This window comes from Parasteatoda tepidariorum, chromosome 11 (assembly GCF_982258835.1).
Source record: "Parasteatoda tepidariorum strain Cologne lab strain chromosome 11, Ptep-v5.0, whole genome shotgun sequence".
Classification (NCBI taxonomy): Eukaryota; Metazoa; Arthropoda; class Arachnida; order Araneae; family Theridiidae; genus Parasteatoda; species Parasteatoda tepidariorum.
Window position 1 is genome coordinate 64,679,137 of NC_141765.1, and position 27,942 is coordinate 64,707,078.

A 27,942-nucleotide genomic window follows, 5' to 3' on the forward strand; every position below is an offset into this window, starting at 1 on the left:
TAGTCTATATTATATTGAAACTATAAGCAAATAAAATGCATTTGACAAATAGTCTATATTCTATTGAAATAATAAGCAAATAAAATGCATTTGACAAATAGTCTATATTATATTGAAATTATAAGCAAATAAAATGCATTTGACAAATAGTCTATATATTGAAAATATAAGCAAATAAAATGCATTTGATAAATAATCTATATTATACTGAAATTATAAGCAAATAAAATGCTTTTGACGAATAGTGTATAGAATATTTAAATAATAATATACATTTGATAAATAATGTATATTATAGTAAAATATTTATAATATTTCTTTTAAAATATGTTCTTGCTAAGAGAGACTTGGCGAAGGGGAATGGGTTGTGTGGAATTCTTTCAAAGGAATTTATAGAAAGGGATAATACTCAAACACAGAGGGGGTCGTTCTGTTTATGATATAGCAAAGAAAACCTGCTGTTTAGACGTTGCTCGAAAAACCGTTAAAATTGACCTTAAACTTTGCGATCCACCTCGTGGCAGCTGGCGCATGGGGTTGAAAATCTCCTCATCTCCACTGTCGCAGGTGTCTAAAATTGGTACCTGTGCATGAACACATCTTTAGAACATGTGACATGGTGACAATTGCACTTTAATTAAAAAAAAAATTAGAATAAATTTAAAGTATGGATTGAAAATCGTGTGAAGTTTTGCGGAGATTTGACACCTGTTTCGTAAGTGGATCATATTATTTTCAGTTAAAAAAAAATACAGTAAAGTGTTTACATGCCAGGTCAATTCTAAAATAAATTAGTCATGATGTATAATATTGATCAATTTGTCAATCATATTGAATGACAATATAAATTTTTCATAATATTTCCTTTTTTATTATGTGTTTGCAACATAAATGAGGTGGGCATCATAATTTGTCCAGTTATATAAGTGTTTATAAGGTGCAACAACAATATAATACTGAAATGCATAAATTTAAATAACGCTTCAGAAAGGTATTATTCGGCATGTGAGTAAGTATGTATGATTATTTGATCTGTATATAAAGATAGATGACAATTTTTTATACATGCAATGACACTTATTAAATGAAAATAAATATCATTATTCTTTATATTTGAAAATAACTATCAGTGTTATGCATGTAAAAGCACATTTTTATGTAAGTGAAATCCAGCTTTAAAATTTTTAAGAATAACTTAAATATTTTTATTCGCAATTTGATATTTAGCATGGGGAGTTTCGGGTTAAAGCTGTATACAAGTCTTTAGAAGAGGCTTTATACATTTATTTAAAATATGCTATAACATCTTAACAAGATTTCCCTGCTTGATTGAACTATTAAATTCCAAAAATCAAATTTATTAAGATAATTTGAAAAGGTAATTAAAAAATATGCAAATAAATTCTACGCATCGTATGTAAAAATTTACGGAATATTCCATAAGGAAATTTTCGTAGTACGATGTTAATAAATTTCAGAATGTGCGTGTGAGATATTGTTATCTAGATCTTAAATTGGTTTTGTACAATATCATTATTTTGTACAAATATATTTTGTAAAGTTTATTTCTTCAACTGTTATGATATAATATGAAAATTAATTTTAAATAAAGCAACTTTAGCTGTAATTGTGAATGCACAAATTGAAATTAATATTTACTAAGTAATAATCAGAATATTTTTTCGAGGATTCAGAGAAAATTTTCGATAGAAAGTTGCAGTTGAAGCCAAAAAAAATAGATAAATAAAAAAAATAAATAAATAAAAATTAATAACAAATAAATAACTAAATAAAAGTCTAGAGTCAAACATTTCAGCTGCCAATTGCACAGCTCTTCCAAGAACAATAAGTTCACTCACTTTAAATTAATATTGTTGCAATTCAACATGGTCGCTTTAATAAGCATTGTAGCTTTGTATGATGTACTATTTTATATGATAAGCTGTTTGTTGCTATTTAATACGCTAACATTCTTCTAAATAAGATATGTTGGTTATTTTTTTTTTATTTTTAGTGCATAGACATATCGTCGCTATATTATTATAGAAACTTGCTTTAACAGCTAAAGAATTGATAAACTTAATGTTTTGAAATAAAATATAAATTGTATACATTAGAAAGCAAGAGTACGTCATTCAACTGTAATATGCACAAAATTCTTTTTTGAAGGGAAAAAAAAAAGCAGAGATGAGTAGAAGAACAATTTCGAAACTGAATCCTTTTTCCATTCCTAATTCCTTTCTATAATTGTTTCGCATTTTAAACAAATACATAATCAACCGCTACAACACATAAATGCATGACAAATGCTACAGCAATGTATTACAAAAAAAGATATTTAAAGGGAGAAAGAACAATTCGCCAAGTTCATGGCCAATTATAAAAATGAACTACTCATTCCGCAACACAAAAATAAATCGTAAATTAAAAAGAAAACGAAGGGGAAAAGCGTTAAGAAAAAGAATTAAAAAAAAAAAAAGCTTGATGATAGATGGCCAAATATGAAAACCCTAGTTACATGCCTCAAAAGAAATCAAGCTATTGAGAGTATCGCCATCTGCAGGGCACTTTTTAAACTAAGTGGTTCTTCCCGAGGGCCTAGCACACACATAAAAACAGTCAAGATGGCGGATGGTTGGCTTCGATACTTTTCTCGAACATAAACAAGAAAATTGAAGTTTTGTTACTTATTTTTCGTTATAAAGGTAAAATATTTTATATATTTATTCAGACTTATTATTCATTCTTTCAAATCTAAACATAGCATTTTAGGGTTTCATTTTTTTTATTTAACTTTCTTAATTTTTTTTTGTCGGTCACTAGTGCGTAAAAAAATTTTTTTTCGCCCGCGAATCCAGCCACAGAAATAGCTTTACTACTCGAAAGTCCCGCTGAAAGTGTGAACGGCATTTCTCACTTTTAAGGTATAGTTAAGTTGCTTTCATTTTCTTTTTGATTTACATTTCGTAGCGATAAAGGCGATTAATTTTTTTCTCTGTTTTTTTGTCTTAAATGATTCGGTTGTTTTGGTTTTGATCGTCCGCGGCATTATTATGAGGAGGAAGCCGCGTGGTTTTAAATTTGCACGTGCTTTCAGAAGACGGCGCTTTCTCTTTTTGATTTTAAGGAGCGCTTAAGAAAAGGATGCTTTGGCGCATGTCACTTGCCACGCTTTCAGCCCATCTTGGGTCTGCGACTGTCCAACAAATAAAAACAATTTCTTCCGCTTCACTTCCTCCTGTTTTAAAAGTTTATTTTTGATGAGCATTTAATTCCGCGCGCGTCTTTTGGATTAGTATTTAAAGTGCATACAAAAAAATAAAGGAATCATTTTAAAATCGCTTGCGCTTTTCTTCTTTTTTTTTTCTCTCTCTCTGTTTACAGTGTTGTTTTAACATTAAAGTTTAAAATAATAAATATGATAATGATAATTAGCTTCATTTTATAAATTTAATTAGTATTAATAAATAAAAAAATTATCTTGATCTAAAAAATGATATAATTTAATTGTGTTCAATGTTTTTGGAAAACTTAAAATAAAATTATTTTTTGATTGATTGCATTTTTCGTGATTATTTTTGTTTATCTTTATACAATTTACTTGACACTTTTATTAGTAAATAAGAACTTCCGATTCCGTTCTTTTGCAATTAGATTAAATACTTTAATTTTATTTTGTATATATTATTAAATTTTATGTCAACAATAGTTTTCTTGAAATTAAGTGTGAAGTAAGTAAAGGATTAATTTTAAGATCATTAGCGATTTTTAATTTTTAGGTTATTTTTGTATTAAATTTTAAAATACTAATATTATATGCTGATAATGAATTTAATCAGTTTTATTGGGAAAAAAAGGACATTGAACTAAAAATATTTTGTAATATTTTATTGCATTCATTGCCTAAAAAGACTTATCATAAAATTGTAATAAGATTTTACTAAGTGCAACTTAATTCTTCACGATTAAGTTATAAATAAATATAGCGAACTGCTGTTAATATGGATTTTTAAATTAATCTTTGGTAAAATTATATACAAGAATAAATGTATTCAAAAGCGTTTTATTTTTTATCTAAATTTACTAGCAATTATTCTGTTTATTAGATTGATTATATTTTTCATGGTTATTATTGCTTATTTTAGTGTAGAAACGGCAGTATTTGTAATAAATACTGTCGATTACCTTGTTTCGCTATTAGATTAAATACTTTAACTTTGTTTTATATAAGTGATCGAATTCTAGTAAATATTAATTTTCTTCGATTAAAGCGTCACACAACTTATTGTTAATATCAATTGAACTATTTTAAAGTTCCTTGCTGGTTCGATTTTATTTTTAAAAAATAATTTTTATATAATGTTGAACTTATTTTACTAATGTTTTATCTAAATTATATTTTAATTATAAAAGATATTATGTTTTATTAAATATTTTCATTAAAGTTATTTTGGAATGTTCTTAAATGCTGATCAGTTTAATTTTCTGCAATCAATAACTTTTTAGATAAACATTAAATTTTTTTACTGATTTTTCTATCGGCTTATTATAAACAATAGAGCCTTTTGTTGAAAATAAATAATCAAAATATAATACTTTATATTTAGTTAAAATGTTGATTAATTTTATTCCCTATTAATTAATTCTAATCAAAACTCATTGTATGCTTTAACGTCTTTGGTTGTGAAAAAAGTTTAACTTTTAGATAATGTGATATTATAGTTTTGTTTTTATTTTATCTTAAGAGGATGTGAAAAGTGTGTTTAAATAAGACAAGAAAAATAGTTTCATGCAACTTGTTTACTTTTTATCGTTTAAAGTGTCATGGGATTGGTGTGGATCATCTCTATATTTAGATCCCCCCCCCCTTAATATAAACTATCCTAGTTCTCTTTTTCATTATTTATCAGAAATGGTTGTAACCTATCCATCTAAAAATAGTGTAGTTTGTTTATCGTTACTATTTGTACAGGTTTCATTTATTATAAAAGTAATGCACAACTCGAAATTCAGAAATTAATTGTTATCAATTTTTTAGTGCTATAGACATGACACTTATTTTTAAGTGTTGTCTTTTTTATACTGATATATCGAATACATTAATTATGTTATAGACTATCGCTTGATAACTTTTGTTTATTGATCCGCCATTTCATTATAAGTGCATAATATTTATAAAATTGTTTCTGTTAAATTTTTGTAACTGTAAAATAAAATACTGAGCGTTTTTTTTTTTTTTTTTTTTTTTTTTTTTTATCCTGACATAAGCTTTTTTTTTTTTCTTCTTTTAAGTTTTTCCAGAAAGCGAAACATTAAGAAACATCTAAAAAAAAATGTAAAGCCTATTTTTACGTTAATATTGCAGAATGTAATATATTATAATATTTTTTATTATGAGAAGTAATAAGGCACTGCAATCGATTACACTATTTAGATATTTTATTTCATACTATTTACTTCAAAGATTCCCAAGACATGGATATATATTTCAAATATTTCCAAGGTAGCTTTTTAAAAATAAGAATAACGGAAAAAAAAAGCATCAGAAGAAAAAGATCTGAAAAAGTAGCATGAAAAAAGCACCGAAAAAAAAGCCCCCCCCCCAAAAAAAAAAAACCGAATAATTAATTTGAAGAGCAGAATTTTAAAACATTTCGACTGTTAAATGACATATGAATTTCATGACCAAGTAATAATCATGACATGACCTTACGATCGATATACGTGGATCGATATACGTTTTGGATTTTTGATCTGAAATAAGTTAAGGGATAAGTGTAAATACATAATAAAGGTGATTATTTAGATTGTTGTTGCTTTTAAAAAGAGCAAGCCTAATAGAAATGGAACTTATTTTAACCTAAAAATACTGTTCTTACAGTAAATAATCTTAATATTTTTTATTTTATTAATGTTTAGGTCTAATAAGTAATAATTTATAAGTAGCAAGTGAGCTTTTAAAAAAATGTTTTAATGACAAGTATATTTTAAACAGTTTTTTTCTTATTAAGTGGATTAGATTTTTATTTCATAAACTATGCTTTGCAAATTACTATTAAAAGTTAGCTGAGAAGCAATAATAGCATTTAGGATATACCTATTTTATAAATACATTAAAAGAATAAAATTTCGCAGGAAATACTTATTTTCAATTATTATCATTAAAATCTGTTAAAATATTAGTTTCTTAGAAATGTTCTATTGTGCAAGCATTAATTTAAAATATTTATCAACGTATGGAAAAAGATTAAAAAGAAATTCTTTACTTAAACAAAATTAATCTAAATTAATGATGATATATCCTAAGAAGTGATTTTTTGGTGCTTTTTTTCCGATTCTCTTATTTTACCAGGTGCTTTTTTACTCTTGCACCTTTTTCCACCTACCAAGAATCATCTAAAAATTATTTTTTAAATAAGCAATCGTTTATTTTTATAGTAAATTTTTTTTTTTCAAAATCGACTTATATTAGTGTTTACTTTCCTAACATTGGATTTTTCTTCTACTATTCAATTAGTTTCAGAAAAAAGCAATATTTCTCTGACTTATTGCAATAATACTCAATGATGAAAAATCAAATTATTTAAATTTCTACTCTGAGAAAAAAAGTGTGGTCAAAGCTACCAGAATATGGTGAAATGTAGCGTGTTTCTGTCTCCATAGGAATATCAAGAAGTTCGGAAATTTTTACCTAACTGGTTTGATAATTAACAATAAAATATGGTTTTATAATGGTAATGAAATTTGATAGATGTATTAAAATTTGCTAATTTTATCATGTTGCCTTCGAGAATGGTATAAAAACCATTTATTCAGTTAAATTTACATTTCTGTTTTGTATTTTCACTAAATGTGTGATACTGAGAACTATAACTGGTACGGAAAAATTACTAAATTAATGATTTAAATACCGTGTATTTTGGTTTTATTAACCAAAGTTATATAATTTTTATTTATTATTATTTATTTTATATATATTTGGTAATTTCGTATTTATTACATGGCATTAATTAGAAGAGAGTTATTTTAAATTTGATCTGTTAATTTTATTATTTTGACATTAAATTTGACAATTTTGAATTTCTCATTATTTTGAACTTTTTAATCTCTAGGAATTTAGAAATTTTTTTAAACGTACATAACCTTTTGTCAATCGTTTTATTTTTATATTAAATATATAATTAAGTGTTTAATTATTTGAATTGGTTAGAAGAAGGATTTTTTGTTGACTCTTTTAAATACTGACTTTTTTTTCCGCTTGTAGTTATAATTTCGCGCTTTATAACTCTACATAACTTTTTGTCTAACATTGACATTCTTGCATTGAGCCTCAGATTTACTCCAAAATGAAAAGCACATTTGGAATAATTCTTGGAATTTGAGGCCCATTTTTATTGGGTCAATGTTCCAAAGTAGTTATACAACCATTACTATAATCAGTTGAGGTTTTAGGTTGGATCATTTCCCTTCGAAGCACCGGACACAATGTTTTCAAACGTCAGCTTTTGCTCATTAGTTGCCCTGCTTCACTGGGGACGATCGTTACTATAATGATTACTCTTGTTTCACATCTACTGGCTTCGTGCCCACCTACACTAAAACTTATAATTTCTGAGGTGGGGTCTTCAATGGCATTTTTCTTCCCTTTTTTCCAACAGAAATTAAAGTCCCGCTCTAATAATAAGAGAGAACTGAAACGGCTCTGTGATTTCAACTTTCGCCTCAGCTCCATGTTTGCTGTCTCTATCTATCCACAAAATGCGTTTATATCCATAAGTTTGATTAATTGAATATCTATATTCTTATGAGAGTAAATCATTTTAGAAAATTTTAGAATAAACTTTCAAGTTTTGCTCACTTTGTAAGTTATTGATGTGGACTCATTTATAATTGTGTGTGTATGTATTAAATTTATTATTTAAAATAGGAAAAACTTAAATTTTTCAGGCAGACAATTGGGTAATCAAAAAATTTTTTAAATTCTTCCCTAATGATTAATTTTAAAATTTTTTAATAAAATCTGATTTACAATGACACCTTTATTATAAATATATTTAGAGCAGCATCTAAACAAATTTTAGAACTAATTTTGAAATTCATCCTACTATTCTGGAAAACATTTAATAGCATGCATACTTTAACATATAAAATAGATCTACATCTTTAAAAGTTTACTGTAGGTTTTTAAGCATAATTTAACTATGAAAGATTACCTTTTATTCACTTTGCATTAGTTTCGCATTTGTTTGCATTAGTTTCGCATCATTTTGCATAGCGCAGCTATTTAGTTTTTATTTGTTGGGAATTTTTCAGTTTTTAAATTAACTGTAATAATAAGCTTCAAAAACGTCGTAGCAATAATGTCAGTAGTAATATTTATAAAGTTTAAGGATCAATTGGATAACTTACCCCATTAATATTTCTTAATATTTTTTTCTAATACTTCTTAGTATCTTTCTAATCACTTGGAGTTTAATTTGCTGAACTCGTTGTCATTTTTATTTCATTACGTTTTTAATTATTATTTGTGTGAACTCTACACTGAAAAAAAAAGAGACTATGGTCAAAACTGCCAGAATATGGTAAAATTTACTGTGTTTCTGGTTATAAGAGCACACCTAAAAGCGCGGTAATTTTTACTGAATCGCTTTGGTAAAATTAACACAAAAATATAGTCTTATAATATATGATAAAATTTGTTAAATATGATAAAATTTTGTAATTTCATCGTGTTACCTTAGGCTTGGCATAAAAACCATTTATTCAGTTAAATTTACTTAACAGTTTTGCAATTTTTACTATATGTATGGTAATTATATGTATGGTAATAAAAACAATAATTTTGAAAATCAGAATTTCCGGTCAATCGTTACCTTACTAATGATGAAATTATAAGGCGAATAGTTTAAATGCTGTATATTTTGGTTTTTATTGTATATGTATTTTTAAAATTATATATCTTATATATTTTAATTATATATAATTATATATTTTTTAATTATACATTTAATTGTAATTTAATTATATATATAATTATATATATATTTATGTGTATATATATATTTTTTCTACGTGTGGATTTTCAAAATGACCTATATATTTTGATTTGTTGTTGTTTAATTTGTTTTGATTATGAATTATTAAAAAAAAAATGTGACAATTATTTAGAGGGCAAACTTGAAATAATCATGATTTACTGTTTAATGATTAAATCTATAAATAGATCTGAATATAATTAAGTAAACTTCTTCGTATCCAAAGCTATTTCCCAAATATTTCTTGGTAATTTTTAATTGAAAATTGCTCCTAACACGTCATCAATACGAATTACAAAATTCAATGAGCAATTAGATATCTAGCCCCAAAAATATCTCTAATCCTTTTTTTTCCCCGTAGTACTTGAGCGGTATCTTTCTAATCGATTGAAGTCTAGGATGCTGAACTCTTTGCCACTTTTTATCAATCAAAATAAATAAAAAATAAAGAAAAGTCAAATAATTATATAGATAAGCTTTTATTGGTGTTTCGATTCCATGCATATTTGACTAATTCGAACGCGCTATCTTTATTTAAAATTATAGGAAACATAAAATGGAATCAGGGTTTCCATTTGAACTATGATCGCAGTTGAAGATCAAAGATGACCCCCAATTTATTGCTATTCTTCGCTTTTGCTCTCAATTGAGTGAAAATATCGTCACGCCACGGAAAGGAGAATTTATGGCTTGTGGTCGACTAGCGATAATAAAAGGTGAAATGGTCAGTTTATCATTAAAGCCAAATCATGTCCTGGGTTGAGTTAATATCCCTCCACCTCAATTTCAGAACACACGACTCCAAGAGAGCTTTAAAGAGAGTTAAATAGGTTTGTGATTTGCTCGCATGCCTGTTTTGCATGAATTTAGCATTCCGTTTAATGATATTTAAATAGAGATCTTGTTCAATTTAGTGTACCGCAAACGCGGAAATTGATAAGAGATACTGTTGAAAATTTATCACCGTCTCATTGAACACCTGTTATTGAAATGCATGAGAAATTTTGAAGTTGTCCACATTTTTTTTTCTTTTTTTTTGAATGGATAATAAAAGATTTTATATTTTAAAACTTAATTAGAAATAAAATTATTGATTTTGAACTTTTACTGTGCTTTTTTGTTTCATTTAAATATAAAGTATATTAGTTTTAAAAGAATCTATATTCTTATTGATAGCTTGTAATAAAACTTAATGTTTTTTGGGCTTTAGAAATATTGAGTTTAAATCTTTTTCCATATTTTTTCCATGTTTTTTCAAAAAACAACAACAAAATGAAACTTTAATATTGTGTTTGTGCTTAATGTCTCATTTAATTATATTTAAGTGTAAAAACTGCATGGAGAGAAAATTCTAGCAAAATTACTGACCCGTATGGTAATGGCATTTCTGGTTTAAAGAAATAAATAAAATAAAAAAAACTTTTAATTCTGGTTAATAAAACCACAATATGCGTCATTTAAACCATTCATTTGGTAATTTTTCGGTGTTCATATGGTGAAAGTTTAACGGAAATGAGTTTTCAAAATTGTAGTTAGGTTAAACCGAATTGTAGTTGTAATTAAGTTAAACCGAATTGTAGTTGTAGTTAAGTTAAACCGAAAATGATATTTATGCAATGGTCAGAGGCACCTTGATAAAATTACCAAATTTTACCACATTTAATAAATTTAATCTCTTGTTACAACACCATATTTTATTGATAATTTTACCAAAATCACTACCAAAACACTTCGGGGAAAAGTACCGAGATATTTGGTGTTTCCATAGAGCCAGAAACACGGCAAATTTTACCCTATTCTAATAGTTTTGACTATACTTTTTTCTCAATGTACGAAAAATATCATTCTTCAAATAATTACGTAATATTTTCGGATATGTAATCAAATGTCTTCTAAAGGAGAATTTATTTTTGTAATTTTTGCTAATTTTTCGAAATTTTCGTCTGTGAACTTCAATTGACTTTCCAGTGGCCACTGACCCATGAAGAAGCGATAGATTTTTCCCACTTATTCAAGTAGAATATAACGAATAAAATTTTTGAAAATCTGTAAGATCTTTTTCGTGTATAATTATTTCGTTCGTGTTGGCGCCAGTACCACTTTTCTTGTCTCTTTTTCTTGGAAATTTGATCAAAACAAAGCAAATAGAATTTCTGACCCTTCCTACTTTTCTCACGCTTGCAATGTCAGCTTTCTTTACTTTTTGATTAATTTTAAATTACAGCTTTCGTTGAATTGCTTACTGTCGCTCTGTCTTTAATGTTCCTCTGTTTTTAATGCTAGTTCGATGAGAAAATGATTCATACAGTGGATGCAGATTCTATGCTGTTCCGTTTCTAAAAGTTTGATGCATAAGTTTTTTGGTACTCATAATCGCTTGATAAAATGAAATAAAACCTTTAAAAAAAAAAAGCGAAATAAACCTGTTTTTTATGTTAGTTTACTAGGCTATCGGAATTTCCAATTGAAGTATGTAAAATTGATTTTGGTTTTTGTCCTTGAATTTCTTTCATCAAAAACTTTTTTAAAACGTGAACATTATATTTGATGACATTGAAGATTTAGTGTCGTTTTTTTATCTATAATTTCTTGGAAATTTTTTTTTATTGAAAATGTTTTGACAAACATTTTTATTTTTAAAAATAAACCTGCTTTTGTGAGTTAGCCACGTTTAGTCATCTATTGTTAATTTATTTAGTTTTAGAAATTTTTTTTTCATTAATTTTATTTTGTATTCCCTTAGAGCTTTATTTAAAACGTGATTTTTCCATCGATAACGCTACGAAATTAAAATTTTCTTGTGTTTAAAAGCAAGGGAAGTTTAGTTGTCTTTCTGGATTAGGATTTAGACATAAACTATTATAAGTTGATTTAAATTTAGAAGGTTTTTGTCGTTGAAAAATATTTTGATTTAAAAAAAAAATATTTAAAATTTGTTTTGTTCTAAGTTCCATTTTGTTTTAAAATATAACCTAGCTTATGATTTTTACTTGCTTTTAATTCAGTTCTATTCAAAAAAATTTATCTTTTTTATGTATAATATTAGATATAATTTAATTTTATTCAAAACGATTCTCGTTTTCGATTCGCATCAATTAAATTATATTGAAAAAATTAACCTTTAATTTACATCCATATTACTTTTATCCTTATTTTAGGTATACACCTATCTTATTAATTTCATCCCATTCAAATTGATCTTACTTTTCATTCAATTTATCTTACCTATTACTCATTCAAATTTATTTTGTTCTATTTTAAGCCAATTTTACCTAAGATTTCTTTTATATTTATGAAAAAACCTATTGATGGTCCTTGTTCATTTATGTTCAAGTGCAATAACTTTATTTCATCAAAAACATTACCATACCCTAATATTCTAGTTATTTTAATTTTATTTAATTTAAAAATATTTTGTTAATACAATCTATTTTAGTTATATACTATTAAAAAATCTAACTTTCTTTGACTTATATAAAATTATATATATATATATATATATATATATATATATATATATATATTTGATTTTATGTATTTTTGTCTTACTCTTGTTTTTACTATATAATTTTTATTTTTTTTTAATTTATCTAAATTTATTTTGCGGTGAAATAATCACAACACAGAAGACACTACCCATATCTACCTTAAAAGTTTTGAGCTTGTCAGGTGGATTCGGTAGTTGTTTTTTTTCTTTTATCTAAAATGACCTTTTTGATAAGATTACCCTGAAAGATCTGTGTGTTTGTTGCTAAAATAACAATAATAAAACACACCGAAAAAAAAATTACAAAGGAAGAATTCCTTGCAAATTGCTCAAAGATTTTTAGGTTTTTATCAATCAGTTGATTGCGTCATTTAGTCTTGGAAATCGGAAATTTCAGACACATGTTGACTGAAAAAGAAGTGACTGATAATGAATTTTGCTTTCCTTGCTCTGGTTCATTAACCTAAAGATAACGCGTTTATCTTCTATCTTGTCAAAAATATCGAACACCGGCTGTGTTTATTTTAAGCGAAATATTTTCTCACCACTCTTAAAAAATCTTTAAGTTCAAAAATCGTTTTTTTACTGAGAGATTTATGAATCGCTTCTTTCGTTTTGTATTTTGAGATTTTTTTTTTTAATCTGTCAATCACCTTGAATTGGGAATATACACATATTTTTTGATTTTTTGTAAATGTAAGAAAAATTATATGATTTTTGGTTTTGCGTCGGGGAAAAAAGAGGGAAGATTTGACACTTTTTTTATTAAAAAAGTTATATATAAGTAAATGAGTTGTGATTTTTTAAGAAATATGAATTTAATACGAAAAAAAAAATGAACTAAAAACTGTAAAAATAAAGACACAAAATAGCAATGTGATAAATTTATCTGATGAAAATAAATAAGTTTAAACTAACATTAAAAGTAAAGTAATAATTTTACTAAGTAATAATTTACTTTAAGTAAAGTAAAGTAATAATTTTACTTAAGTAAAGTAATAATTAAAGTAAGTAAAGTAATAATTAAAGTAAGTAAGAAATTAAAGTAATAATTTTACTTTCCAAAACAATCCATTATTTTAATATAATTGGTTTATATAAATTAAATACTGCAATAGAATTGAAATAAATCGAAGTAAATAAATATGATAATGGAATCAATGTCAATATTTTTTTAGATGTAGGTAAAAATAATAAGGATTTTGATTTTGCATCGGAAAAAAAGGGGGAGAGGACACTTGTTTTTATTAAAGTATTTATGCAAATGAAGTAAATGAAGATAGATTTTGTGAAAGGTTAACTTGATCAAAACATTTGGAAAATTAGCAACACAAAATAGAAATGCATTAAAGATATCTTTAGAAGCTAACAGGTTTAAACTAACATGACATTTTACTTTTCAAAACAATCATATTTTTTATTTATTTATTTGGTAAACTTAATTACATTGCTGCAATAGAAATGAGATTATATCTGATCAAGCAAATAAATCTTCACTTGCTTTTATTAAAAAAAAAGATTATTTATGTAAAGTTGGTATGAATTTGTGAAAATTAATTTAATATGCAATGTTAATTAAATTAATACTAAATGTTAATTTAATATGAAAAAGATGAATTTAAATGCATATCAAATAATTTTTTGAAAATTATATTTCTAAATATTATTTGCAGAAATAAAACACACAATAGTAATGCGTTTAAGACATCTTTAAAACTTAAACAATTATAACCTTGCATTAAATTAATAATTTTACTTTCCACACTAATCACATTTTTTTTAAAAAATGCAATTAGTATATATATTAATACAATGCTGCAATAGAATTGAGTTTATATCTAAACAATTAAATTTATAAATTAAAGTACTTTGTAAAGAATGTATACACATAATATAATTGTTGAAGTTGTTGAAAACATAATACAATTGATTTTTTTTAAAGGAAATTTAGTATTCACTGACACATTTTTACTTGAGATTGTAATCTAACATTTTATCTATAAAAGACCAATTCTCTTTAATTTATTATCTAGAGTTATTAAGAGTACTTAAATTTTTAGTTTTCACTTAATGAATAAAATATAAAAGTTTTGCTCGTAAAAGTTAAATAAAAACTTCAGAACATGAAGTGCTTATCTTTTTATGTAACTCGAATTAAAAAAATCCGATTGATATGAAAGACATAAAAATTATCTTATCCTATTGCTTTAGTTCTTAACATTTTTTTTAATAATCAAGATGGCAGATCAGTTAAGAATTCTTAGAGAAATGAATAGTTTTATCGCTGAATTAGTCTTAATATTCATTTAAATATCCGTATGCTTGAATCAAACACTTTAATTAACACACCTGGTTTACAAAGAATCACCATGTGTGAAAAAATCTAGCTAATTAAGCGCTATGTCCGAAACGTTCGATTTTTTTTTTCTCTATTTGAAAGTGTGGGGCATGAAAAAACTTCGGCGGCCTGTAATTGGAGGCCAAAAAGGGAGGACAAAGACATCTCTAACTTATTATATCAGAGGTTCGTAAATGAAATAGAGATAACGTCTTATTCTTAGTAAAATAATTTCCATTGGAACTTTGCACGAATTGAAATCAATTGAAAAACTTGAACAATTGTTTGATGATAAAGAAAGAAAATGTTCTAAAAAATTTTAGGAGAGTTCAATAGAAAATGATTTTTTGAATAAATTCACTCAAATGTTTTCAGAATTATGCTTTGAAAAGCCGTGACCAGAAATACGGAAAAAAAGATGACAATTTGATCTCATTAACCAAATTTGAAACTTTTTAAAAGTTGCGCTATACGTTTATCGGAATCCATTTCTGAACGGTAAAGTGAAAACTTGTAGTTATATTAAACTTTTAATGAATGTAACATGGTGAAAAGGGTAGTATTATAAAAAAGCTGACTAAATTTTTTCTTAAAATACTCATAAATTTTCGGTTTTTTACTAAGAAAGACTATTAAGGGAACTCATTATTTAAAAGAGAAAATTTTATTGTGTTCTTATAATATACTTAAAGAGATAAATTAACAAACTATTTTACAATAAAGATCCTTTTACCATTCACAAATTTTAGTTTCGTGTTTTATTAACATAAACAATTTTTGTTAATATCAAAAATGCATTAAATATTTATTTCTTTTTACATTATGCTTTTCAGAGTTAATATAAAATGCCATTTCATACATTAAGTTTTAATGCAAAAATGCTATTTTTTAAAATATTTTTCCACGTCAAACCTTTAAACTATTTTTTGCTCTCACTTTAGGATGGGGTAATATTTTGCAATATATTTTTTTCTTCCAAAGAGGTATTCAAATTAATTTTATATTTGTTTAGAATAGTTGTATGTACTATATATTTACGTACGTGCCCATGTTAAGCATGTCCATGTTAAGCATCTACTTTAGTTGCTCACCATGTTAAGAAGGATCTTAGATATTTTTCCTTTTGTAGACTATTGTTTTTATTAAGTAAATGTATTTATGTTTAAGCATACTGATATTTTAAATGACGTCAACAATATAACTTCACATTATAAATGCCAAAAATTGATAAAAAGTTTATTACATTTAAGGTAAGGACATCCACTGTAATTCCATTACATTTAAACAACTTGCCGAAATTAAATTAAATGAAACTTTCTCTGAACATTTTTACCAAATTTAAATTATTTAAAGCAACATGTAATGTGATTTTCCCATATGTTTAACATGACGTGTAATTTTTTTTCTTAGTGTGCCAGTAGTAACAAAATTATTTTATTCAATAATCATCCAAGTTAAATGAATTGAGGTTTTTTAAAATTAATTTTAACAAAAATCTTAAAGTGAAAGGAATTTATGCTAGGAGTAGACAAAGCGGAAACTAGCCTAAAACAATATGAAGTTATTATATTGTTAAGAAAATAAATTATAATTGTTGAGAAATAAGGAAAATGAAATAAAAATAATACCTTTGTAATAGATTTGATTCCTTTGAAACCGCAGAGCACCTTCAATAACTACGTATTTCTGTTTGTTTTTATTTTAAAACCGCACAGACATCCTATATAAATTAATTTAATTTTTATCGAAAATATCAATCATAGTGCAAAACATTTGTGATTGCGAATAAAACTATGCATCATATAACATATTTCAGCTGCCATTATTTGGCTTAAAAATAATATTAAAAAGTCACTATTTATTATTATTTTATTTAAATCTTTAAATTACATGATGCGAGCTTTAATCCTGAAATGTTTTATGTGCAGTTGTTTTAATTTTTTAAAATTTCATTTTAATTTAAAGCCCTTTTAATTTTGTGTTTTAAATAAAACCATGTATCATATAGCATATGTCAATATGTTATATGATACATAGTTTTATGCTATATGATGCGAATAAAACTATGTGTCGTATAACATATTTCAACTGCCATTATTTGACGTAGAAATAATATAAAAGTCATTATTTATTATTATTAAATCTTACATGATACGAGCTTTAATACTAAAATGTTTCACTTACAGTTGTTTTTTTTTTTTTTTTTTTTTTTTTTTTTTTTTTTTTTTTTTAAATCTGAAGTCTTTGGAAATTTGTATTTTAAGCTAAATAGTTTTATCAAAGCTACCTCAACAATATAATGCAACAAGGCAGAAATATCAACAATTTTAATATTTTTCCTTTTTATAAAAAATGTTATTTACCGTATTTATGAAACAAAACGATGTGAAAATTAGCCTCCAGTGGTACATTTTTACTCTTAGCTAGGTCATGGGTAAATTGAAAGATGTTTCCAGAATTATCCATCAAACTGTTTATAGCTTTTGTTTTCTTGTACACACAAGGAAACAAATGATACGGATTTCTTTGTTTATTTACAAGAAACAGGCAAACTAAAGCTCAATGCTATCTTTTATGTCTTTGTGACAGACGCAAATGACATTTACGCCACGGGGTAACAATAACGAAGCCGGTCTGTATCTAACAATTGAGAAATAGCTCCTATTTGTAAATTAAAATTTATCAGAAAACTATTCCAACGTTTATTTCAAAAATAAAAGAGCAATAACCTGAAGATATAAAAAAAGATTATTTTATAAAACAAAATGTACACAGAAAAATAGTTTTAAAGAAACAAAAAGAAAAAAAACCACTATGTTGAAATTATTCAGGCACTTGCTTCGATTTCAGCTCATTTTTTTCTTTCTTAATAAGTGAACATATTTATTTATTTATTTTTCATGAGAAAGTGTTACGGAACAAAAACGCGTCGAATGCAATGTTTAAATTTTTTTTTCATTAAGTTTAATTTATAAGTTATGATAAAACTATTGTACATTTATATAACTATTTACATTTTTTTTACATTTATATAACTATTTACATTTTTTTTTACTTTTTTACATTTATATAACTATTTACATTTTTTTTTTACTTTTTTACATTTATATAACGATTTACATTTTGGATAACTATGTCTAAATTATATGAATAAATAAACATTAAATTCAGAAAATATTAAAATGAAATTACTAAATATACTAAGTAAAAAATTGCAAGCAGTAACAGTTTAAATCAAATTTTTTTTAAAAAAAAGTAAGAAAGAAAGAAAGAGAGAAAAATAGCTAAGTTAAAATGATTTCGGGCATTTCGTTTGTTTTCATTATTATTATTTTCTTTTAAATCCTTAAAAATAATGAATACTACATTTTCGTGTGAATGCGTTGATGAAATTCTTGATAGCAGTTTTGAAACAGATTTCTTATACAAATACAAAATACATTTTTCCTCCGGTATTTTTAAATTTCAAAAACACATCTGAATATGTGTAAATTAAATAATACCCAAATGTTTTGTTTCACCTCAATATATCTTAAACGTGCCATGAAGACAATTATAATAATTTACTGTTTATTTGACTAACTTAATATGAAATGAAATTGAGATTTTCTAGCGCGTTTACTATAACACAAAGTGTGAATTTTTCCCCCTTAAGACAACAGTAGTGAACGCAAGAGTTTCTCCAGTTAACTAGTCAATATACTAATTTAATTCATTGGAGTTATTTTAACTTAATATGCATAAAAATCTTGTAGACATTCATAAAGTTTTGTAATTGAACTCATGGATGCAGCTATGTTATTTATTTAAGTTTAAATACATTTTTTAGAAAAGCAAATAATTTTGTTATATTTACTTAATGGATAAATTATGTAGTTAATGTTATAAATTCGATATTAGCTAGTTAACTTACTTTTTAAAAATAATATTTAAAAACCGTTAAGAAAAACAAAAAAAATTATGAACAATAGTTTCTATTATCTTTTTCTGTAAAAAAAAAGTGATTTGAAAAGTTTTTTTTAAGTTTTTGAACCGAATTTCTGTCTTTTCTTTAAACTAACAAACCATTTATTATTTTAAAAAAAAGAATTATAATTTTAGATAAAATGGAACTATTCTCTTTCATTAATGTATTTTTTTAATTACTGTGCTTTTATCAATAGAATTTTGTTTTGAATTTTTTCATTGGTTAGGAGGATTAAAAAAGATTTTCTTTTTTTTTGGTCTCAAAGGTATTTTAAAATACATTAGGATTATCTAGTTTTTCGTTTTTTCATTTACAGAATATTTCTTACGTTTTCGTCGAATTTTAATGTCAATGACGATAACATGAGAGCATTTTTATTAATTTTGAATCTAACTGTACTTTCAATTTTATTACTTTAAAAAAAATGAATATATGACCATAAGTATCTAAAAACTTATTAATTTTTTTTTTCAGTTTTCGATGATGAAATTCTAAGCTATATGTATGATGAAATATTAATTATATAAGATTTGTTTGCTTTTGTTATTTTATCATACGCCTTAAGTTCAAATGTTTTTGCAACTGGTTGACAGAATTTCGATTTATAAAAGTCGCAAAAGGTTGAAGAAATTTTTCTTTATATAAATATTTTAAGGTTTCTTTCTGTCTTATTTAATTTTCTAGATTTTTTTTTTAAATAAAATACCTTTGACAATATAGCATGATTTTTACAAGGTTTGTTTTGTTATTAACAGGGATCAGTCAAAAATATATAATTGCTATTTGTAAGAGAAATATTTTAATAATCAATCAGAATTAAATTAAGTAAATTCCAATTTTTACTTACTATTACAAATAAAGCAATGAAACTAAAAGAATTATTATTTTCTTTAATGTTAAATTTACAAATTCAGAAGAAATTTGAAATTCATTAAGCTTAATTTTTAAATATTTCCATCTCTTTTTTTTTTGAAAAAGTAAATTAATAATTAAAAAGTAAATGAATAAATCATAGGTTAAAAAATATACAGAATTTAAATTTATCCAATTTTTGTGCTTAGAAAAAAAAAATTCTTATTGCAGGCAAAATGTCCTCAGATTGATTGTTCAACAGTTAATAAAATTCTCATTTTATATTTGATTTAACTTTTAAACTATAAATTAGGAGAAAAAAATTTTCGAAACTATCTAAATTACAAAAACTTATTAAATTAACATTTTCGAGAATATACTTTCCAAAAATTTTAGTACTTTACATATTTATATCATTTTTACAAGAAACATATAAATTTCATAACAGTGCATAATATGTTAAAAATGCATTGATATTATTTAATGAACTATTGCTTATGCATAGTAACTTTTAAAGCTTATTTTAAGTAAAGTTCATTTAATTTCGTTAAAATAGTTATAACTATGCATTGAAATATTATCTTAATTACATAATAGTTTTAAAATATGCTAATTTGAAAACTAATTTTACTTACAGCTAGAGTTACTACTTATACAAGAAGTTATTATTTATGAAATAGTGATACAAAGATTTTCCTAAGGTTGACAGAAAGTTTTTTTTAAAATACATTTCCTTATCTCGTACGTTTCTTAAAATTTTGTTTTTGTTGACAAGTGTCGTTTTAGTAATAATATAGGTCATTAATGATCCATTCACAGAAATTTTCATTATTGAAATTGTCCCTTCACAAAATATTTTATCCTAATAACTGACCCTTCATATTTTAAAAATGAACTATTCACAAAATTTTTCTTTGGTGTCAGTGGCGTCTTTGATTCATATTTTTAAAAGCACAACTTGAAACATTTGAGTTTTACGTTTATTTTTTCTTGCAAAATCAAGACCCCATTTTCTTATGCTCTCAAAAATAGGACCTTGTTGTAAAAACCCGATTCGATAGTAATTTTAGATTCGCAAAATTATGAGTAAATTTTACTCATAAAAACAGGACCTTTCATAAAATGTCTGTAAGACCCTTGGTTTATTCTGTATTGAATTTAGCTTATTAGCTGTATTGAAGTATTGCTTTAAAAATTTAGAGTAAAATTTTTGTTTCGTATATCTACTTTGTGCTTAATATTTCAAGATATTTTTGCTTGATACACTAGTGATAAAATGAAATATCAGAACCACTACAAATAAAAATGCTTTATTTTATTATTTTAAAAGAATTTAATTATATTAGTTTTCTTTAAATAAAAACATATAGGTGTAAAGATGTTTAGTTTTTATGCTATTATTTCATATTGTAAATAAGTCTGACTGCCGCTTTTCCTTTTTCCGAATGATTCTTTTCTTTGTTTTACTTTGTTTAGAAGCAGAAATCCTGATAACATTTAATGATGAAAACACCAAAGTCACCTTTTGCTTGTCTTTTGCCCATCAGTCAATTTACTGAGCTTTTACGAAAAGCTCTATAATTTAGTGGGCAGTTGCTTCTTCAACGAAATGCCATCACCGCCATATAACTTCAAGAGCTTCATCCATGAGATCTAATTGCATCTAATCAGCTGGAATCTGATCTCTATGTTGCGTGATTTCACTTCGCTTCATTTTCATGGTCGCCTCGGAAAAATTTCTCCATAACTTTTTTCCTCTTCTAATTTTATTGCTAGGCAAACAGAAAAGGATTATGTGATTGTTCTTGGGTTGTTTTGGTTCACTCAAAAATAGCTTAAGGTGTCTCCGTTTGCATGCTTTCTTTAACCCTTGAGGAATTTATTTCATTGAACAGAAGGCGATGTTTTGCGCCAATTTAGGTTTGGCGCTGCTTTTCTTTTAACTATGTAATTAGGTGCTTCGAATGCGAGAGTTAATCACGAGTTCTTAGGATTTCATTTACTAAAACCAGTGCTTTTGTTTCACTCTAGATTAGTATTCCAAACGAATTACTGATTGTTGTTACGCACGAACGTATTTAGAGAAAATAGGATTTAGACACTTAGCATGTGAGAGTTTATAGCATTTATGAAATGCGATGTACCAAAGTTTTTCTAAATTTTCCTACTGGTCTAAGAAATAATCCTATCGAAAATTAGAGTTGTTTTTACAATGATTCCATGCAATATTAAAACTTAAACATGCGCTAATATGTATACATTATTAGAAATTTTGAACCATAATATCTGTTACCTAAATCTAGTGCTTAGTTGAATTGACTTGGTTACAAGATAGTAGGGTTTAACTAGAACCAAAAAATGGTACAATTTAACTTATTATTAGGATTGCATCAAATTTGCACCATATTATTGTTCAAGGTATCAATTCAACATCGAATCGAATTTTCTAACAGTGTATGAAAGTGACGATTACTTCAAAAGATTGAACCATTTCCTGTTTTTATGTAAAGCATTTGTTTATGCATGGCATGTGAATTAAAAATTTATTTATTAATAACAACTTGAGCTAACGGTTTTTGGTGATTTCCGAGTTTTAATTTAGGTATTTAGTTATATTATTAAAACCATTATTGTTTTCGAAACCAGGCGTAGCTGATTGAATCGAAAAAAGGAATCCCATAGTTTAAATTCATATATTTTCTGAAAAGCAAAATGTGTATTTCGCAAAAGAGGTCTTATCTTCTGCAAAATTTGTTTTATAGTGTTGATTAATGAATTTGAATTGTAAGAGTAATTTGCAAACCGTAGAAATAATCAACAAACCTAAAATAATCTTCATTGAAAGCAAGTTAATATCGCATAAATAACAAACAATGCTTAAATGATTATTATTCCAAAAAAAAACAAAAAAAAATGGTATAGTATTCTATCAAAAAATCTCAATAAATGATTAGGAATGTAAATAATTATAAATAGTGGTAAATGATGCAAAAAATTATAAATTTTATTGTTTATACATTAGTCAGTGCTATAATTAAAAGCAAAATTTCAAATAATTATACCACTAAATATTATTCCACGACAGTTAACAGTTTGCTGCTCTGCATAAAAACACGCATGCCTAAGCAATATTATGAGTTTATTAAAAAAAAAATTATAACTATCCACAGATAACATCCATGGCTATTGTTTTTCGCAAATACAACGTGTGTATTGTGATTCAAGCGATGTCTTTTTCTAAACTAGTTATTTTATTCTCCTGAGAAGCGAATAATTTTATATCCAGCAATATTTATACCTTATTGCAAAACTTTTTAGTTAATGGATCACATTCAGTAAGTTCAATTTTCAAATCAATATAAAAATTATTCAAATCCATTAAAGTAATAACCATGTTCTGGCTTGTAGCGTAATCTCAAATGTGAATAAATATCAAATCAATCCATAGCTACCGAATTTTAAAGCAGCGTGTGTAACGGAGCGCGTGCCTGTTAACAAAAACAAAAGCACGAAATTGGTTGAGGCAATTTTCTCCGTGTGATTTATTTTCCTTTAATATATGTATCAACAAGGTCTACTTAAACGCGAGACAGCTTTACTCTTATATCCAAGAGTGCATGAAATGGAGGTACAACTTCCATAATGGCTCATAACGGAAGATAATAAAAGACCAGCAAATGTTTTTGTCCAGTTTTTGCTACTCGAGATGCTATCACCGCTTGTTTACAAGTATTAATCATTTTTTTTTTCTTCTCTTCTTCCGTGGTTTCTTCTAGCGGAACAAATGACATTTTACTTTTTCCATTCCTTGTTCTAAGATTCAACCTTGCTCCTGTTTTATTTCTTTTTATTTTTGGCAGTGGAAAGTAGTCCACCCACACTAAATCTCAAAGGGATCTTCTCTACATAATCCCATTTTATCTTTAGATACTTTCTTTCTTTCTTTAATAAATTAAATTTTTACATTAATTATAGACCTCGGGGGGTAAAAAGTGATGACCCACAAGTTCAGATTAAGGATTAACAAATTTATGTCTACTTAAAATTCGTTTAGAATTAGGATTTTAAATTGGAAAACCTATTCCAAAAGTTTTGTAGTACTAAACGTAACTTAACCGTAATAATAATTCTTATAGGGTGAAGCTATTTACAGTAGGGAATGATTCTTTTTTATAAGATTTAAGATATCACATTTTACCCTCTTCCACTACTACGTTTTTTGTGTGGTTTCTGAAAATATGAAAGTTTTACATCTATTTACGCATGTTTAATAATTCATAATTTGTTATAATCAGTGGTAGATGTGTAAAAATATAGATTTCTGAAACACAACCATATTATTTAGGATGGAGGTATGGTATATCATGCAAAAGAGGATGCAGCAATTTTCCCTTTAAAACTCTAAACAAACTGTATATCTAGAAATTGTATTTTGATATTTAAATAAATCTATGATCGGTAGAAGCTTGTTTATAGCAATTATTTATTTTTCAATAAACAATTTATTATTAAGATTTTGGTTCGAAAAATTCTAACAGTCCTGTTTATTTCTCTGTAAATCATACGCAGGTTATTGTATTAAGTACATTTTATTAAGAACAAGTTATTTAAATAGCTAATATATATAGTTTAGTTTCTATAGTTTTTATTTTTATTGATTATAGCATATAGTTTTTTTTAAACTTATTATTCTTTATTCAGTGATAAAGATTTCACAATAAATTGCCATTCGCAGTTACTTTAAACTATTAAATTATTTTAATGTTTTGTGTTGTAAAATTTTACATTACCTTAGATTATAAAATTTTATTTCGTAAACTTTTGTTCATTACTTATAATTTTAACTACTGTTTTCAACTAAAACTCATAACTATTCAATGTTAATTAATAAATTTTTACAATAAATAGATGTGCTATAAGCAAACTAAAAGGTTTTTATCTTTATAAAGTTTTTCAAAACGTTTAATTTTAATTTTCTTAAAAAATAATACAAACGAATTCGAAGAATTGCATTTTAGTTTCAAATTTAACTTGATTTAGTTTTGTTTCGATGATTATGATAAAAATTAATCCAACTTTCGATAATTATTATTTAAAATTTTATTAATTTTTAGTCGAAATCTTATGCAACATTTTCTAATGTCATTAATTAACTAACCGTTTGATTAAATTACTACTTTTTGTTACACTTCTAACAAATTTAATTTTATACATTTTCGTTGTTTTTTTATGATGTTTCAGTATTTTTTATTTTATTTTTTATTTGCAGTTTTTCTAGAGGTACATAAATTTCAATAGTCTTGATGAAATATCACATAAAAAGATTAAAATGTAGTTATTGTATATTTTATAAAGCAATAATCAAACTGATTTGTTAAATGAAATGAATAAATTCGTAAAGAAATTCTTGTGAAATATTGTAACTACATTCTAATTTTTTAAGTTTAACAATGTCAAAAAATATATTTTCCTCAGAATCAAATATCATGTAAGACCTGTAGGTGCAGTCATAACACGTGTAAGAAAAAAAAAGTGGGTTGAGCTAAACCTTCACCTTTTAGACTCTGATTAGGTAACCTTGTCAGTTGGAGGTTCGATCATTTCTTTCTTATCCAACTTGATTTGTTTCATTGTTTATTAATTTCTAGTCAGGTTCGATATCACTAAATAACTTTAATAACATTTGGCTTTTAGAAAGATCTTTATTTTTCGTGAATTGCATTTAATACATATTAATGCATTGTGTACATTTTATTTGCTTCATTTGTTACTTTTGCTTGCAATTTACAAAATGTTGCTATTTTAACACGGGTATTTTTAATGAATAAATGTTGTTTAAAACAGTTTTTAATATTTTTCACATTTTTTTTTTATAAAATTGATTACAGAAAATTTATACATTTTTTGTTTAAAAATTTGTCTTATGAAAAATTGTCTCAAAAGTATTTAATATCAATTGCACTAGTTAATAGCAATTATATTCAATTTAAATTAATAATAGTTACAATATTCAATTAAAGTTAAAAACGGTTATAATATTTAATTAGTATTAATAATAGTTTTCATTAAATATTATTTTATAAATAATTATTTAAAAATAGTAGCAAATTGATTACAGATAATAGTTTTTTTTTTTCATTTTGTTACAATTGTGCATCCATGTTTTTTCCAATCAAATTATGATAAAGATTCGTTCCATGTATTCGTTCATGACGCAAGGATTAAATCGGTGAGCTGACATAGTGTTTTATTCCTGGTGACTGTTTGAGTTCTTCATCGGGTACCAACTGGCCTAAGATATAAAGGTGGATGGTGCGCAATGCTGACAACATTGCCAGTATCAATCATGTCAATGGCAGAGGTGAAAATATCTTACTTTTTGCAGTCCTTCTAATAATTATAGTGCTGTTTTCAGTTCGTCAAAAAAAAAAAAAAAAAAAAAAAAATGAACGCTCGAAGCGAAAGATTAATACGGATATTAAAATGCAGATAAATTTTAATTTAAGTTTTGAAATCATTAAAAAAAAATATAGATGGAAAAGAATGAAAAAAAAATTTTTTCATTTATTTTTTTTTTACAGTCTGTAGGAGCAATTTTTCATGTTAGTTAAAAATTATTCTTGGCTGAATATATGCAAAAGAAGCACCAGAACTTGAATAAGATTAAATTAAAGTTATAATTTAAAAAAAAAAAAGAAACGTAATCCTGTTTAATAAAACCAAAATATATACTGTATTTAAACCATTCATTTGTTAATTTTTTTCTTTAATATGGTGACAGTTTACCGGAAATTCTGGTTTTCAAAAGTATATTTCTTATATTACCCCACATTTCGCAAAAAATACTAAACTGAAAATTAAATTTAACTGAATAAATGGTTTTTATGCCATGCTCTAAGATGTCATAATAAAATTACCAAATTTTGAATCCATATTTTATTGTTATTTTTATATTAATATTTTTAAATTTTAAACCATGTTTTATCAACGTTATTACCAAAGCTCTACAGTAATAATTGCTGAGAATTTCTGTGTTCCGTAGAGCCAGAAATACGATTAGCTTTACCATGTTCTGGTAGTTTTGACCATACTTTTTTCGTCAGTGTGGAATAATTTAGATGATTTTTGATGGGTTATTGACTTTAGCAAGAAACTTAAAAAAATTAATAAAAAATCAATAAACTTTTGATTAAAACTTTATTTCTAACCAACTGAGTTTTTAAAAAAAATTTGCTATTAAATGTTTATTACTTTTTATTTATTTGCGATAAAGTGATTATTTGTTATGAAAATTATCTTATTAAAATTTTTACAAGGTAATCCTGGCTTCGAATAGCAGTGGTTAAAAATAGCGTTGGTATTATTTTTTTCATCTAAATGCTTATGACTCATAAGAAACTAAGGAAAGAGAATGTCCAACTGAAAGAAGTATGTGATCAGCTGCCTTATAATCTCAAAGTTATTTACCAACCACGATAGGATACCAAGATGTTCCCTCGGTGACCGAGCATCTTCCAACAGTGGAATTTTGTTCAAACCATTGTAGTTAGTGTTCCTAAAAAGCAAGAGGAATCTCCTCGACAGCGACACAAAAGTGCTAGTCGTTGGGAAGACTGGAATGTTGTGTAATCTGTGACGTAGGACAGATAGACAACACTAGTAAGCTAGAACGTTTTTGGTACATGCCACCCTCCCTCAAGATCCCCTCACCCACTGGTGGTTGTTGGTTCCCTTCTTTGAAAAAAAGGTCATCGACCCTATAGGATTGGAAGGGCCCCCTGTTAGTTTCAGATTATGCTGAATGAGCGAACTTTTTCATCAATTTAGCGTGACTCACGCTTTAAGTATACCATGTTTCATGCCACAATTTATTTATTCCTTGAGGCTTTCTTAAAGTTTCTTTCAAAATTATGGCCATAAGAGGAAACTCCGGGAATTTAGTCTCTTTAAACTTTCTTAAAATATTGATCTTAAGAATGCGTTGAGGAATTTAGACTGTAATTTTGATAATTATGTGCCAGAAAAAAAAGGGCTAATTTGAATAACTTTTGATCTTATGATCGTATTTTTACGTTCTATAGCTCAATCTTAATGGCCCTATGGGATGGTCTGAAGTATACAATTTATTAATAGTATTTTACGATATTTTAAGCTACGAACACAAAACGTACTTTCTCTGAAGAAACATACTTTTCTTTCGACGAATTCGGATTTCTGATTCCCAAACTATAAGGGGTAGCCGCAATATGGAAAATATTGTTTC

At 25.7% G+C, this 27,942-nt stretch overlaps 1 protein-coding gene across 4 annotated transcripts in view; it reads left to right on the forward strand.

Moving 5' to 3' along the window:
- The first annotated feature begins 578 nt into the window (after positions 1-578).
- LOC107449700 (uncharacterized) overlaps positions 579-27,942 on the forward strand; it is a 567,179-nt gene continuing 539,815 nt past the window's right edge. For 3 of the 4 annotated variants that reach the window (XM_071187674.2, XM_043043921.3, XM_087155430.1), the window contains exon 1: positions 2,541-2,705. The gene's annotated coding sequence lies outside the window, so the exon portion shown is untranslated. Of the gene's footprint in view, positions 716-2,540; positions 2,706-27,942 lie in introns of those variants that run through there. The other variant, XM_071187673.2, reaches the window with a different exon arrangement.